Here is a 17,723-nt window from a genome sequence, read left to right as displayed (position 1 = left end):
ACTGCACACACATTTATTTATTTTAGGTACTTATATAGCGCCGTCAATTTACGCAGCGCTTTACATATACATTGTACATTCACATCAGTCCCTACCTTTAAGGAGCTTACAATCTAAGGTCCCTAACTCACATTCATATACTAGGGACAATTTAGACCTACCAGCATGTCTTTGGAGTGTGGAAGGAAACCGGAGTACCTGGAGGAAACCCACGCAGGCACAGGGAGAACATGCAAACTCCAGGCAGGTAGTGTCGTGGTTGGGATTCAAACCAGGGACCCTTCTTACTGCTAGGTGAAAGTGCTACCCACTACACCACTGTGCCGTCCATGCTACCCACTACACCACTGTGCCGCCCCATCACATGTAATCTGCATCGTAGTGCAAATCACATGCCATGTCTAACATCGCACAAGTGTGAACCTTACCCGGCCTTAAAAGGCCACTTCACACAACAATGCAATTCTGCAGCCGGTGACAATGTTAGCACACCCCAAACGCAGTGCGTTTCCCCACACCGGATCACATGGTACATTTGTATGCTGCAATTGCCTTTTACGGCACAGATGTGGCTTACAGGGTAGTGAACGAGCCCTAAGAAAAGGGGTTTTGCCTTGTCCATGCTTTGGGGATGCCAGCTTAGCCCCATCTGCTGTGCCAGCAACATTCATCTACAAATAGCTCATTTCTAGAAGGGTCTCTGCAGCACACCATTAACTGTACATTATTAACCAAGACCTCTAGATGTCAGTATGGAGCCAACATCCCTGCCAGCCAATCAGAAAAGGACATGGCAGTGATACGCCTCTCTCCGGGCCCAGCCCCCCTTCCAGCGACACGATCTCCGCCCATCAGTTGACGTCGATTCTTTCGAGGCGGGAAGAGAAGGTGGTGCGCGTACTTCCGTCCAGCGTAGGTACCTCGTGTGGCCTTTAGCGCGTTCTTTGTGCGAGCAGAGGAGGTGAGCGAAGGTCAGAAGAGCGGAGGAACGAGGGGAGGCGGAGGTGAGACGGCTCGGCCTTCTATGGCCGGTGTGAGGGGTGGTCTTCATGCGGACGATAGAGGTGGTGGTGGCGGTGGCGGTGGCGGCGGCGGCGGCGGCCATCTTCTGTCCTGTGATGGCGATGCTTTGCCTCGTGCGTAGAGGCGCAGGCCGCTGGCTGTGCGGGAGGGGGGTCACTGGGGGGCGCTATTCCCCCCTCACTTTGTTGTTTATTTTATAAAGAGGCCCTGTCCTTGTTTTATTCCCCATTCCCAGGGTTTGCTGTGGATTCCTATGGCCATGGGGCCCAGTTACCTCACAATCAGGTTGTTCTCCCTCTCCTACCTATGGAAATGTGGAAACTCACATTTTTTATTTTCAAATATTGCCTTGTTCTTGTCATGGGGAGACTGTTACTGCCCCCCCCCCCCCTGACCTGTGTGCGGCTGGGTTTGGACCCCAATAGAGCCCTGCGGCACGTCTGTACAAGGGGACCTGCAATCTGCACACATTGGGGGTTTTTGCTGCGCATGCGCAAGAACCGCTAGGAGCCCTCGCCGTCATTGTGTGTGCACAGCACTTCCACGCCTGATGGCCTCTACCAGGACCCGGAGCCGGTCACAATGGTGGAATAATCGACTGAAGATCTGCTTTATATACACTGTATTACCAAAAGTATTGGGATGCCTGCCTATACATGCACATGAACTTTAAAGAGGAAGTAAAGCTACTGGGGAAAAAAAAAATACACCCTGCAAGACAAAAGCATAATGAGCTAGTATACTCGGCATACTAGCTCATTATGAATTGCTTAACAGATCGAAGCCCCCGCATCGGCCCTTGTTCGCCTCCTCCGATGCCACCATCTATCCCGGAGTGACTTCCGGGTATCGCGGCTCTAGCGCTGTGACTGGCCGGAGCCACGATGTCACTCCGCGCATGCCCGCTGGTGCCGCCACTAACAGCATGGTCGCCGTTAGAAACGGCACCACGCCGTAGACATCGGTGCTGCTATTATCTTCTAAACCTTTTAGGTTTGGGAAATATTTCTTGCACCTACAGGTAAGCCTTAATCTAGGGCTTACCTGTAGGTTAAAGTGATTGTACAACTTTAGCACTTTAGTGGCATCCCAGTCTTAGTCCGTTGGGTTCAATATTGAGTTGTCCCCCCCCCCCCCCCCCCCAGCTTCAACCCTTCTAGGAAGCCTGTACACATGGTTTAGTAGTGTGTCTATGGAAATGTTTCACCATTTTTCCAGAAGCGCATTTGTGAGGTCAGGCACTGATGTTGGACGAGAAGGCCTGGCTCGCAGTCTGCGCTCTAATTCATCCCAAAAGTTTTCTACTGGTTTGAGGTCAGGACTCTGCAGGCCAGTCAAGTTCATCCACCCCAAACTCAATCATCCATTTTTTTTTTTTCTGGACCTTGCTTTGTGCACTGATGTGCAGTCACTTTGGAAGAGGAAGGGGCCATCCCCGAACTGTTCCCACAAAGTTTGGATCATGAAATTGTCCAAAATATCTTGGTATGCTGACGCCTTAAGAGCTACCTTCACTGGGACTAAGGGTCCAAGCCCAACCCCTGAATAACAACCCCACATCATAATCCCCCCTCCACCAAATGATTTGGACAAAGCAAGGTCCATAAAGACATGGATGAGCGAGTTTGGGTTGTAGGAACTTGACTGACCTGCACAGAGTCCTGACGTCAACCCGATAGAACACCATTGGGATGAATTGGAGTGGAGACTGTGAGCCAGGCCTTCTTGTCCAACATCAGTGCCTGACCTCACATATGCGCTTCTGGAAGAATGGTCAAACATTCCCATAGACACACTCCTAAACCTTGTGGACAGTCTTCCCAGAAGAGTTGAAGCTGTTATAGCTGCAAAGGGTGGGGCAACTCAATATTGAACCCTATGGACCAAGACTAGGATGCCATTAAAGTTCATGTGCGTGTAAAGGCAGGCGTCCCAATACTTTAGACAATGTGGTGTATATTCACTTATCAATATGTCTGTGCGTACAGATATATAGATGTATAATCTATATATATATCTCCTCCTCCCCCCCCCCCCCCGTGGCAGAGAAATGTATTGTATAGGAAAGATTGCAGATTACATGACACATTTGGTGGGTGAGATGAATATTTCTGTAACTGATCTTTTCTCTATAATAAATTAGTAATATGACCCTCTTGGATGGCTTTGGTCTGTATTGTGACTCTTCTGCCATACAGCATTGAGCTACTCCATCCTCTCCAATCTCCCTCACACATCGCCCCCCCCCCCCAGCTGAACCATGTATAGATGTATGCATTGTGTGTATGGCTTGTAATTGTAGCTGGAATCGGCCATATTTCCTCATCACATAGGGTGGCTGTACCACTCCTCCCATTGTAAGTCTATGGCAGGCCAAAGGTCATGCAGTTTTTCTTTTCTGGGTTGCAGGAAAGGAAATCCCTTTATTTCCCCCATCAACACATTGGTTATGGGGGAATCCCTCCCACGGAGCCTTTGTGTTCTTGCAGGGGCCTGTCCCTGCCAGGGAACGCAATAATTACAATTGGCTATAGCATCTGGCTATGATCACATGCTAAAAATCCCACATGCTGCTTGTACAAGGCTCAAATCTAGGCCGTTCCCTGCTTAACCCGCCAAGATTTTAACCATCTATGGCCAGTTTATGGGACACAAGACTCTTAAAGTGGAGTTCCACCCACTTTTACAACTCTTCAGCATCCCTCACTAAACTGTGCACTGTAAACAAATTGAATATTTTTAATTTTTTTTCTCCGCACCTACTGTATATCTGCTGTATTCATTTTTCACTTCCTCCTCCCTGGCCCATCGCATCATTTCCTGTTTGCAATGCCTTCTGGGAAGGGGCGGCAACTTCCTCTGAAACTGCTGTTGCTATGGAAACCTGACCTGAAACCTATTACACTGCTTGTGCTGCACTGAGCATGTGCGAGATCTGCAAGGATGAGATCCGGGAAGAAATACAGTCTGGCTTCAGATGCCCACACTTAAGATGGCCACGGCCTGCTGTAATTTTATAAAATAAACTACTGCTATAAACTAACAAAACAGACCTTAGTTTACAGACTAACTTTACTAGAATACATTAAGCTTGTGTATTATAGGGGTATTTTTATATAAAAAGTATAATTTCGGCCAGAACACCACTTTAAAGCGGTTGTATACCCGCAAATTTTTTTTATTTTTTTTTTTTTTTAACCCTGTAAAGCAAAAGGCATAATGAGCTAGTATGCACCGCATACTTGCTCATTATGAAATACTTACCTTAGAACGAGGCGTCAGTATCTTACCTGGTCCACGCCGAGGGAGCTGTCATGTTGCCTTGGCGTGTCTTCCGGGTATCGCGGTTCCAGCGCTGTGAGTGGCTGGGGCCGCGATGTCATCACTCCCGCGCATACGCGCGGGAGATTTCTTACTCGGCAAGGTCCGGCAGCTGCCGGGCTTCAGCCGAGAATCCCCTGTGCGCATGCTGCAGTCAGCGGCGCATAGCAAGGGGAATATCTCCTAAACATAAAGGTTTAGGAGATTTTTTTTTTACCTACAGGTAAGCCTTATTATAGGCTTACCTGTAGGTAAAAGTAAAAAAGACTATACAACCGCTTTAAGGCTTGTACACACTATAAGAAAATTGGGAGAATATTTTTGTCCGAGAAACAATCATGCGATTTTTCTGATGGTGTATACATGACTTTCGACAGCCGATTCCGACCGAAAATTTCTGAAGGGACCATCTCCAGAATTTTTCTTGCACAGGACCAGAACAAATTATTTTTGTTTTAATGTGTTTGATTTCATACAAGAAAAATCAAAGAAGACTGTGAATGATCAGAAACAATAAACAAAAAAAAAGCCTTTGTTGTATGAGAATTTTTCATACATTACCTTCCTCTGTTCCGACTTGCTATGGAACAATGAGCAAAAGCGCACGATCGTTTGCCCGATTTTCTTAGTGTACCCCAAATTTACTGGTCCATACATTTTATCTCCAGACCGGTTTTATATTTTTGGATGGTTCAAGGAATGGTTATAACCTATGCAGGTAGTTTGTGTCACTGTTGGGGATATTTTCACTTCCCAGGATAATGAAAGCTGGATTAAACCTAAAAGAAAACCTTTATTATATTGCAGGTAACCAATTCTTAGGCCAAATTCACACCTGGGCAACGCGTTCATTTGAATCGGCCGCCCTACATGCACCAAATTAGCTCATGTGGCCTTTTTGTTTTTTTTCTTTTGCTGCTATCCATGTTTGGAGAGCCATTAAGAAATATTGACACTGCAGGCACAATGCCTGTTAGAGGGTTGGGACAAACCATTTACCCCTGACAGGGGTGCTTGCATACAGTGGTCAGCTTTTATTTATGTAAAACCTTTATTCTAAATAGAAACTGTTTCTATACCAGTGTTCTATTGAATAGTGCCCACTGTTGAAAAGTGCCAGAAGGGCACTCCAGCTGATTCCCCAATCAGCTGGCGTGATGTCACCATGCGCACATTGTAGGAGGAATTTTTTTACGGGAGATACCATTTGACGGGCACAATTGAAAGTTACACAAACAGCGGAGGGACACCGTAGTTCTCAGATTGTGCCTCGCTGTTGCGGGGCGGATTTTGTGTGTGTGTTCCAGGGCGGGTTTGGTGCGTTGAAAGGTGGCTTTTGCCTGTGTCTAAAGGCGAGTTGCAGCACAGGCAAAACCCGCGCTTCAACACAGCCACAACCAGCGAGGCACAATTTGACAACTACGGTCTCCCTCCGCTCTTTGCATAGCTTTCCATTGTGGTCGTCAAATGGTATCTACCATAAAAAAATGCCTCCTAGGATGTGCACATGCACCATGGTGACGTCATACCAGCTGATCGGGAAATCAGCTGGAGTGCCCTTCCGTACTGTGCATGCATGGGCACTTTTTGACGGTGGGCACTATTCGATAGAACACCGGCCTATGAAGTGTTAGCTGGCATTTGGCTTCAGTTTGTTAGCATTCTGTTACATCTAGCACTCCCCTCCCCCCAGACTGACCATGTTGCTGTCCAAGGGTGCCCCCTGTAATCCTTCATCCAGAGTGGGGGAACTCTAATACAGTAGTTATTACTGACCAGATCACCAGGTAAAAACGGGCGAGGGGGGAGAAATCCTTAAACAAAACTAATACAGCCTCTACATCTAACTGGTAAGCTGCAATATATTATGTTTTTGGTTTAATACTGCTTTTAAAGTTGATGGGATTTTCCCTTTCCTTAAGTTACAAAAGGAACCTTTTTTTGTCTGGCTGATTTGTAGTTGGAGTATTTTCCTCGCTTTCTGCCTGGTAAACCATTGTACAGAGGAAGAGGTGAAATCTCGCTAATATAGTATGTAAGTTTGGGCTATACATACGCTTTTAAAGTTTTACTAAACCCACAACCGTAAAATTTGTCTGTATATGCAGCATAGCATGCTTGTTATACTCACTGTGGAACTTAAGGGGGTTAACCCTCTGCATTGTGAGAAAAGGGTGTTTTATCCTGTATGCATAGATCCTTCCCTTCTTGCATTGTCTATCTTGGGAAGGCCAGCTAACACGGGCAGTAGCCAACCTGCACATGCTTGCGTTTTTTTTATGCTGGAGAGAACATTTACTTGTTCTCAGAGCTAGCCAGGTCACATGATATTGACATCACACATGTGGGTGTGTATACAGGCTGCAGTGGAAATCTCCTCCTACCTGAACTCTCAGCACTGGAGAAACTGTACAGTTTATCAATGACCCTGATATGCAAATCATCCACAAAGGTATATAGTGGCAATATTTTAATGTAAAAAGATTTATAAGCTGTGGGCACTGGAGGGGCAGATTAACTATTTTCATATTACTGGGTTTAGTAACACTTTAAGAGTGATATGTTGCTATAAACTGTAATGCACCATTTGTTGAAAATGACAATCGGCCTAGAAGAAATCTAGTTGTTTGCGTTTTTTTATTTCTCTTTAAATGAACATGTTGCTTTGTTCATGGATAAAGATTGGGTTTACTTTATTGTAAGCACCAATATTACGATCAAATTTGTGCTCGCTGAAGCCAACTATAGCCAAAGCCTTTAATGTGTATAGAGAAGAGAACAGTTAAAACCCACTTGTTTTCCTGAATCATCTTCCAGGGTAGTTGATTAGAAATATGGCATCGCCCAAATGCAGGCAGCCCAAGACTAGGGAGTTATACGGGCAGTCCCTGAGTTACAAATATCTGACTTGCATAACACTCATACTTACAAATGGAGGGAGATAACAGGAAGTGAGAGAATCTTCCCCCTAGGAAGGGAAATTTCACTCCTGTAAGTTATGGGGGAAAAAAGGTGTCTCCACTGAAGCTTTAGCACCAAACCTTGTTTCCACGACAACCCAATATTTTCAAAATCCAGTTGTCAAAGGGACAAGTTAGTTGAAATCATCTGAACAGACAACAAAACAAATGTTTGGGGTGTTAACCCTTATGCTAAAAAAAACTAATTTTTGGCTGAAGTTACACTTAAAAAAAAATGTACCTGTTCCAACTTGCATACTAATTCAACTTAGGTTCTGTAGGTTTGTTCTTATCTTGTTTGTAACCCGAGGACTGTCTGTAGTTCTTCAGTTCTTGATCCTGGTCTACCTGCAAGCAACAGTCCAGTGTATACACCGCTCCTAAAGCGCCTCAAAAAAGCTGCTTGCAGGACTGTCATTCCTCTTTGACAGAAGTCAGCCAGCTTCTGTCGGACCTGGGTGACGTTTCTAAGAATTCCAGTCTATTCTTTAAGACATGGGTCAGCTTGCTGAGGATGGATGTCTTCCTTTTAAAGTATGTGAACTAGTTGTCAACTATTTTCATAATCGAATAATCGGCCAGCCGATTAGTTGGCCTGCATACAGAATGCATTATTTGTTTACATATCAGGAAATAGTGTGGAACACACAGCTCAGTACATCGTCCATACATGTTAGATGACAGTGCAGCACACATACAGCTCAGTACACCATACATGTCAGTGAGTGCCTGAGAACTTAATGTGAGGAGCAATGCCTCATGGGACATGTAGTCCTGGGCAGGAAGTGAGTGGTTCTAAAGTCAGAAGTTTTTTTTTGCCTTGCTATAGGGACACTCTATATTACACTTTGCTGCTTGCTATTGGGGCACTCTGAGGGCAGGAAGAGCCGGAAGCATCTGGGGGGTACCTAGAATAGGAGGATCAAGGCTGCTCTGTACAAAACTATTACACAGAGCAGGTAAGTTTAAAGTTTAAAAAAAAAAAAAAAGACTATGGGCAGGGAAGATCAGCATCTGAACCTAGCGGAGGGTGAGTAATAGAAGGCATTATAATTACATGTAACGACTTACCGGCCGCCGCAGTTGTACTGCGGCAGGTCGGCTCCCTTGGGCAAATCAACGTTACCTTAGGTTCTCCTCATCGCGCCTAGGAGGCACGCCCGCGGCATGACGCTGGAGCTGACTGCCGGGCGACCGCGTCACACAGAACGGAGATCTGTCAATATAAACAGACAGATCTCCGTGCTGTCAGGGGTGAGGAGAGTGATCTGTTCATACTAATGAACGACGATCGGTCTCCTCACCCAGGCAGTCTCACCCCCCCCCCCCCCCCCCCCGTTAGAATCACTCCCTAGGTAACCGTTAACCCCTTGATCGCCCCCTACTGTTATCACCCTCCCTGTCTGTGACATTTACACAGTAATCATGATCATAGCCATGAAAAAGTCTTAGCTTTAATATCTCCCTTCTGCTTTTCATATAGCTTCATGTCTGACAATGCCCATATAGCCTACTTCTGGAGATAGATAGATATAGATATTAGTGCTGGGAAAATTAAAGATTAATTCCTCGATTAATCGTTAATTTTTTTGATCGGTACTCACCTCTCCGCCTGCTTCAGGGAGTTCCGTCGACATCACGGACATCGACGTCACCGGACTCCTCCCCCCCTTCCCCAGTGCCTCCGTCTACTAACGAAGGGAGGGGGGGGGGGGGGGGGGGGGAGTCCGGTGACATCGATGTCTGTGAAATCATAAATTGAGGAAGAAAGTTCCTAACGATTTGATTGATCTCACTGGTCAAAGTATTCAGATAAACATTTATGTAAATCCTGGACTGGGCTATGAAAATCAACATATCTGAGGGCTTTCCTGGCTGTAAGTCAGTTTGACGATGAACTGTCATTGGTTATCCAGCAATCAAACATTTATGATGAGGGCACTTTTTTTTTCCAAAGAGCTGACACTTTGCTGTCTCAGCAGGTGATGGATGTCTCTGTCTCTCAATCAGTCCACCTGATGCACAACGGTGCTATTTAAATAGACTGTAGGGTGACGCTGTAGCCCCGCCCCGCTGAGGAAGTTCTGATTGAATGTAACCCGTACGGGGGAGGAGCTACGCATGATGTCAGCTAAAAGTAGCTGGATCTTTATGTGCGTTATAATTAATCGAAATTAGTCGATTAATTGAACATGGGGAAAAAAATGATATATATATATAATTTTTTTTTTTAGTGATTATCTGCTCTTTTTGTACTATAAAGGGCTAATTTTAGTTTTAGTTTTTTTTTTTTGTTTTTTTTTACCCCATGATGACAGTTGATACAAAAAAAGCATGCTGCTGCTACTAAACGTCTTAGGCCTGGTTCACACCTATGCGATTATTGCGCTTTTTGCTGAAACGCACTACAGTTTAGCATGGTTTCCCATGGGACACGTTCACATCTATGCCTTCTTCAGCCGCTGCATATTTGGAGAGGCTCAAGGATTTTTTTCAATGCAGAAATGGTGCTTTTTTTTTGGTTCAATGGAGAAGCTGCAGAAAAGCATGTAGTGCGTTTTTGCCGCAATTTGCGTTTTGTTAATCTGCCCAACAACAAATTGGCCAAAAAAAAAAAAAATGCACAGCAAAAAAAGCACTGTAGAAACGGATCAAAAGCAAACTGCATAGGTGCGAACCGAGCCTTGTGCTGGCCATACACGTATCGATTTTCGGACGAATATTCATACGGGAAATCTTTGTACATTCGCTGAATGAAAGAATGTAATTTGAAAATTTCACTTGCTTTTAACATTCAGTTGTAAAATGATTGTAATTTCTGAACAAAAACCACATACTGTCTGAAAATTCCTTTGACCAAGATGCTTTTTAGTCCGCTCTTTTGAATTTTCCCATAACTGTGGTTGAAAAGAACATTGCTTTTTCTAATCGTTAGTGGGGTCCAAACAAACGTTCTTAAAATGACTTTTTTTTTTTCTTCTTCTTTTAATCACTTCCCACCCAGCCACTGCACATAAACAGCCAGGTGGGTGCTTCCTCCTGAGTGGATGTTCAGGAACATCCTCCAGAAGGAGTAGGCTCTGGCCCATGCAGCTGCGTGATCCTGTCGTGTCCCCCGGCACATCTCAGATCGGCTAGAGGGCTCTGTGATTGGCCTTCCTGATCACATGATGGCTATGTCCAATCTTAGCCATCATGTGATGTAAATAGAGGGCCGGGTTGCTAGGCGATCGGCTCTCTTCTTACATGGAAGTCGTCAGAGGGAGAGCGGATCGCTGCAGCCGGCGGTGATCAGGGTGTATGAGCTGGTTTTTTACAGCTTTTTACACTCCGGTCACCAGCCTAGTGTCCCCAAAACAGTGCCACCCCTCAGTAAAATCATCTGTCCCAGTGATCATCTGCGCACATGTCCGTGTTCACACAAACCAATTATCCCCTTCCCGCCGACCTTACGCAGATGTGCGTACTCGGCTTTCGGGGGTTATACCGGGATGATGCCCGCAGCTGCAGGCATCATCCCAGTACCGTTGTTTAGAGCCGGCGATTGGCTATCCGTGTGTAACAACCGATACAGCTAAAAGCCGCTCGGCTGTTATACCGGAGCAGCGGGAGGGGACGCCCCCCTCCCGCTGCTCTTACCGGGCCTCCTGGTCGATCCGGAGGCTCGGTGACCAATCCGATGCCTCTGGGGGCAGGCTGGAACGAAGCTGTGGGCGGCTTCGTTCCATCCTTCAAATTGTAAACGCGGAAGCGACGTCAAGACTTCACTTCCCGTTTAATCGGCTGCCAATGGCGCCGGTTTTAAAAAAAGTACACAGTATTCAGAATCGCCGTTTTCGGCAATCTGAATGCTTTGAAGTGTAAAGGAGGGATGGGGGGGGGGGGGGGGGTCTTTTAGATCCCCGATCTCTCCATAAAGAGTACCTGTCATCACCTATTACTGTCACAAGGGATGTTTACATTCCTTGTGACAGCAATAACATTTGGTGAAAATTTGCTGAAAATTGGTCTAGGAAGGAAGGGGGTGAAAGTGCGCAGTATTGAAATGGGTAAATAAAAAAAAAAAATTAAAAAAAATTTGATCTGAGTCTAATATTTACCAGATTCAATCTCTAATAGTATATGCAGTATATCTCTTCTGTCTGTTATCCTCAGTAGATTCGTTTTTGCTCCCTAACCATATACAGTTGTATGCAAAGTTTAGGAATCCCTGACAATTTCCATGATTGTCATTTATAAATATTTGGGTGTTTGGGTCAGCAATTTCATTTTGATCTATCAAATAACTGAAGGAGACAGTGATATTTCAGTAGTGAAATGAGGTTTATTGGATTAACAGAAAATGCACAATATGCATCAAAACGAAATTAGACAGGTGCATAAATTTGGGCACCCCAACAGAAAAATCACATCAATATTTAGTAGAGCCTCCTTTAGCAGAAATGACAGCCTCTAGACGCTTCCTATAGCCTGTAATGAGTGTCTGGATTCTGGATTAATGTATTTTGGACCATTCCTCCTTACAAAACATCTCCAGTTCAGTTAGGTTTGATGGTTGCCGAGCATGGACAGCCCGCTTTAAATCACCCCACAGATGTTCAATGATATTCAGGTCTGGGGACTGGGATGGCCATTCCAGAACATTGTACTTGTTCCTCTGTATAAATGCCCGAGTAGATTTTGAGCAGTGTTTTGGGTCGTTGTCTTGTTGAAATATCCAGCCCAACTTCAACTTTTTGACTGATTCCTCAACGTTCTTCTCAAGAATCTGCTGATATTGAGTGGAATCCATGCGACCCTCAACTGTAACCAGATTCCCAGCACCGGCTACACAGCCCCAAAGCATGATGGAACATCCACCAAATTTTACTGTGGGTAGCAAGTGTTTTTCTTGGAATGCTGTGTTCTTTTGCCGCTATGCATAACGCCTCTTATGTCCAAATAACTCAATCTTTGTTTCATCAGTCCATAGCACCTTATTCCAAAATGAAGCTGGCTTGTCCAAATGTGCGTTTGCATACCTCAAGCGACTCTGTTTGTGGCGTGTGTGCAGAAAAGGCTTCATTCACATCACTCTCCCATTCAGTTTCTCCCTGTACAAAGTACGCTGAATTGTTGAAGGATGCACAGTGACACCATCTGCAGCAAGTTGATGTTGTAGGTCTTTGGAGGTGGTCCGTGGGCTGTTTTTGACCGTTCTCACCATCCTTCGCCTCTCCAATATTTTATGTGGCCTGCCACTTCTGGCCTTAACAAGAACCTGTGCCTGTGGTCTTCCATTTCCTCACTATGTTCCTCACAGTGGACACTGACAGCTTATATCTCTGCAACAACTTTTTTTTTTTTTTTTTTTGTAGCCTTCCCCTAAACCATAATGTAAAACAATCTTTGTTTTCAGGTCATTTGAGAGTTGTTTTGAGGCCCTCATGTTGCCACTCTTCAGAGAACAACAACTTGCAACTGGCCACCTTTAATACCTTTTCTCATGATTGGATGCACCTGTCTATGAAGTTCAAGGCTTAATGAGCTCACCAAACCAATTGTGTGTTCCAATTAATCAGTGCTAAGTAGTTACAGGTATTCAAATCAACAAAATGACAAGGGTGCCCACATTTATGGACCTGTCTAATTTTGTTTTGATGCATATTGCACATTTTCTGTTAATCCAATAAACCTCATTTCACTACTGAAATATTACTGTGTCCTTCAGTTACTTGATCAAAATGAAATTGCTGATCCAAACACCCAAATATTTATAAATGACAAACATGGAAAAATTGTCAGGGGTTCCTAAACTTTTGCATACAACTGTAGTTGGTTATTTATATTTACCACTGCATATAGATATTTAAGAATAAATTGCTTTTTTTAAAAAAACTTTACATATTAACTAAATTATTCACCACACTTCTTTTAAAGTTATTATCCGATACAATAAATCGGCCAACTAATCGATTATGAAATCGTTAGTTGCGGCCCTAATATGAACCCTCACCTTGTAAAACAACCTGTTAAATTTAAAACGGATAAGAGAGGCAAATTTGTGTATGCATATTAAAAAAAAAAAATCATAATTTTTCCTTTGATTGCATATTCTTTGTTCTCAGCTGCATTGCGAGATCAGAGGGCTGGGGAAGGAACCGTAGCACATTGATCTTCCCAGTTATTGGCTGTGGGTGGGGTGGAAGAGAGCAGGCTGAGTTCTGAGCACACTGTGTTCTCATGCCTAGTGTGGTCAGTTTTAATAGGAAAGTGGGACTGGCAGGAACGCCAGGTATTTCACACAAAGGAAGTCCTACAAAGAGAAAATTATATTTTTTCTTACATGGTACAGCAGGAAATGTTGGTAACACATTCTTCAAGGTCTAGCTTTTAAAGCCAACACATGGATTCTTTCCAATCGGCTATTCATAATGGCACCTCCAGAAGAATGGGTAAGTGATGTTAAAACAGCCTTGGTTCATATTGCACGCAGTATGGCTAAAGAATGATCAAGAGTTATGGTCTCCAGAAGTAGACTTTGTGGCCTTTATTGATGAACTACAAATTCGGTTTTACAAACCGTGCAGTTTTTGAAATCATCCGCCCTTATCTCAGGCAGTGCTGGCAAGAGGGTGCGCTGAGCCGAGAGCCCCTCCTGAAGACTCTAGGATGTATGACCTCATTTTGCCTAGGCCTGAAAGTAACTGAAGAAATGTAAAGATGTTTAAAAAAAAAAAAGTGAACATTTATATACTTCCCTATCTAATAATGCTACAAGAATAGAGATTACAAATGGTCAAAAGACAAAAGAAGTTCTGCTTTAAAACGTGGTGAGCAAGCAACATCAGCTCCCAGTAATGTGTCAAATGCCCCTGCAAAGCGATTGCTTGTGGAATGCTTTTCAGAGGGATGTCAAGAGCTGCAGCAAGTGCAAAGAAATCATAAAGTCACTATGGATGCACCGAAATTTCGGCTGCCGAAACATATCGGCCGAAAATGGCCCTTTCAGCAGAAAGCCGAAAGAATTTTTGCTGATACCTGGTGCCGCCTATCAGGGGGGCTTCCTATATCGTAGAAGAGAGGAGAGCCGCTGCCTGTTTGATTACAGTCCCATTGGACGGGTGATCTGTCTATCAAAGTGCCCGGACAGGGGGGAGGGGCTGTATGTGACGGCGCGCAGCAGGGAACACACAGTTATTGAAATGAAAGCTGTGATGTTCCCGGCGCTGTAATCAAACAGGCGGCGGCTCTCCTCTCCCTTCATTGGCTGCACTACTGGGGGGCACTGGTGAGGCTGCACTGATCTCTTGTATCCTGTCTGCAGTCTCTGACTCTCTGACCATGTCCCCAGTCTCTGACCATCTCCTGTATAAAAATATTTTTTAAAACAGTCACTTTCGGTATCGGTTTAGGGATCAAGAAAGATTTATTTTCGGTAAAGGTTTCGGCACCAAAAAACCCATTCGGTGCATCCCTAAAAGTCACTTTGCCAGAATTGACCTTGCTTCACTTTCTTGGATGTATTCTCAAATACATTACATACCAGGTAGTTTAGGAAATCCCATTCCTGTTCTTTCTAACATTGCTAATAAAGTAAAAAGGAATCAGAACCTCCATAGCCTACAGCAGGTAAAATAAGTATTGAACATGTCACCATTTTTCTAGCAAATATATTTCTAAAGATGCTGTTGATATTAAATTTTCACCACATGTCGGTAACAACCCATGCAATCCAGACATACAAAGAAACCAAAATGAAGAAGTTCAAAAATGAAGTTATGTGCAATAAAATTGATTCACACAGGGAAACAGTATTGAACACTCTAATTGAAATTTAATACTTGGTACAAAATCCTTTGTTGGTAATGACAGCTTCAAGATGCCCCCTGTATGAAGAAACTAGTTGCATGCATTGCTCAGGTGTGATTTTGGCCCATTCTTCCAGTCTTCAAATCCTTAAGGTTCTTTGGGCACAGTCTATGAACAATGATCTTTAGTTCATTCCATTGATTTTCTATTGGGTTCAAGTCAGGTGAGTGGCTGAGCCATTCTAGCAGTTTTTTATTTTCTTTCTTTGAAACCGGTTGAGGGTTTCCTTGGCTTTGTGTTTGGGATCATTGTCTTGCTGGAATGTCCACCCTTGTTTTCGCAATCCTGGTAAATGGCAAAAGATTTTTTTTTTTTCAAGAATGTCTTGGTATATATTTTCCATTCATCCTTCCTTCAATGATATTTTCCAGTACTGTCTGGTGAAAAACAGCCCCACACCATGATGTTCCCACCTCCAAACTTCACTGTTGGTATTGGGGTGATGTCCCATTTGACCTCCAAACATGGTGTGTATTATGGCATCTAAAGAGTTCTATTTTGGTCTCATCTGACCAGTCTATTCTCCCAGTATTTCATAGGCTTGTCAGCAAGCTTTAAATGAGCTTCAACATGCTTTTTCTTCAGTGATTGCATGGTGAACGCGCATACAGGCCATGGCGTTTTGAGTGCATTACTTGTACCTGCTAATTCCAGGTCTTTCTGAAGCTCTTCACAAGTGGTCCTTGGCTCTTGGGAAAACTCCTATTTCTTTTCAATCCTGTCAGAAATCTTGCAAAGGAGTACCTGGCCGGTTTTATGGCAAAACTGTTCTTTCCACTTCCAGTTTATGGCCCCAACAGTGCTCACTGGAACATTCAGAAGTCTAGAAATCCTTCTGTAACCAATGCAATCGGTATGTTTGCTTTTTACCCATCATGAGTTGTTTCTTGTGTGACACCTTTTTTTTATAGGCCATCAGTTGAGACTGCATCAGATGATATTAATTTGCACTGACAAGGGGTGGGATTACATGTGTGTTTTGTTTTTTTGCACCGCCCTTTCTTCATGTGTTTAATGCTTTTTCCCTGTGTCATTCCATTTATTACACATAACTTAATTTTTGAAACGTATTTGTTTTGCTTTATTTGTATGTATGGATTGGATGGGTTGTTGCCCACGTGGGGAAAGTTTCATGTCAATAGCACCTTTAGAAATATTTACCTAGGAAAAACACTGACCTGTTCAATACTTATTTTACCTGCTGTATGCCTCCTTCAGACAAGCCCTGTCGCATCAGGATAATGTTGCGCTGTCAACATCTGGACTCAAAGGGCTGTGCTTTGGAGTAGATCTTGCAGGGCAGCCACCAGGATGAGCTTTAATACCTTCATAAATACTACTGAATTGACACCCTCCTTGGTCAGAATCAAGCCATTGGGAGGAAAGTGCTTCAAGATGTAGTCCTGCTCTAGGTAACATCTTGCAATTGTCTCCAGTCAACTGTCTTGGAGGAATGATCCTTTTCCAGGAAATCTTATGGGCATATCTTATATCTCTTCAACTAGGATTGGTTTTATTTGTTGCAGTTGCTTTTGTAGTATTTAAGGCCTGGGCTCCAAAGATTTAAAGTATATCTTCCAGCCGTACCACTTTATGTAAATGACTTGGAATGGTAACCCTTCTATTTTATCTTACTGTGATTTTTCAATTCCACCTTTAAAATTGTCCATGTTCTTCATTCTTCTTTACTGAAGCGTTCTGTGTATTCAAATATCAGTCATCTCTACCTTCTAATAGCAAAACCTTTTTTTTTTTTTTTTTTTTTTTTTTTTTTTTTAAACCCCCTTCTATAAGGTATTAATTGCGATTTGTAACCAGTATGTGGCAGATTCAGTTTTAGCTTGGTAGTATTTTGACATTCAATCCAATGGGATCTAGTTGCGCCTCTTGCAATTCTCAACCTCTTTATCTAATAGATGTGGGTCTGAGCCCTATTGGTGTATTTGAGTTGGCCTTGACAACATTTAATGCCAAGATTATGGCCTGTAGATTTTCCTTTTGGGTACTTCCAACCTATGGAAGCTCAGACCATTATATTCTGGGATTACATTGCAATAGGCCATATCTATGAATCTGTTGCCAGATTAAACTGGCTTGTTCCTTTTTGAGAATTTACTAAAAGTAATTCTTTAAGTTGTAATTTTTCTCTAAAGTAGTTTAAGCTGTTTAAAAAAAAAAAAACCCTCCTATAGTGGCCTCTGCTGCGGCATCAGTCCCACGTTGGCTCGAAACCAGAGAACTGAATAATCAGAACTTTTTCTCAGTCCGTTTGGAGAGCAGTAACTGTCAATCGCCACTCTTCAATGTGCCCCTCTAGTGCTCCCCGCATCACTGGACTAAGAGGCAGACACAGCTGGCTTCAGCTCTCGGTGTCTCGCTGAGAGCCGGAACCAACTGTCCAGTCAGCTGGGCAGATTCCAACAAATGGTCAGTATAATTCTAGAGCCTGGAGTGGCTTTGACATCAGCTGACAGTGGGCCGCTTAGCTGTCAGTAGCCAAATAAGATTATACACTGCTGGCTCAAGTGCTTTTTGCTTTTTTTTAATCCAATGTGTAAAGCATTATCT

At 43.7% G+C, this 17,723-nt stretch overlaps 1 protein-coding gene across 2 annotated transcripts in view; it reads left to right on the top strand.

The window, feature by feature from the left end:
* The first annotated feature begins 803 nt into the window (after nt 1-803).
* The window catches only part of MATR3 (matrin 3), a 46,499-nt gene continuing 29,579 nt past the window's right edge, over nt 804-17,723 (top strand). Inside the window, exon 1 of one of the 2 annotated variants that reach the window (XM_073621973.1) lies at nt 804-912. The gene's annotated coding sequence lies outside the window, so the exon portion shown is untranslated. Of the gene's footprint in view, nt 1,005-17,723 lie in introns of both variants that reach the window. The other variant, XM_073621972.1, reaches the window with a different exon arrangement.

Source organism: Aquarana catesbeiana, linkage group LG03 (genome assembly GCF_042186555.1).
Source record: "Aquarana catesbeiana isolate 2022-GZ linkage group LG03, ASM4218655v1, whole genome shotgun sequence".
NCBI classification, from domain to species: domain Eukaryota; kingdom Metazoa; phylum Chordata; class Amphibia; order Anura; family Ranidae; genus Aquarana; species Aquarana catesbeiana.
This window is presented reverse-complemented; position numbering and strand designations above follow the sequence as displayed.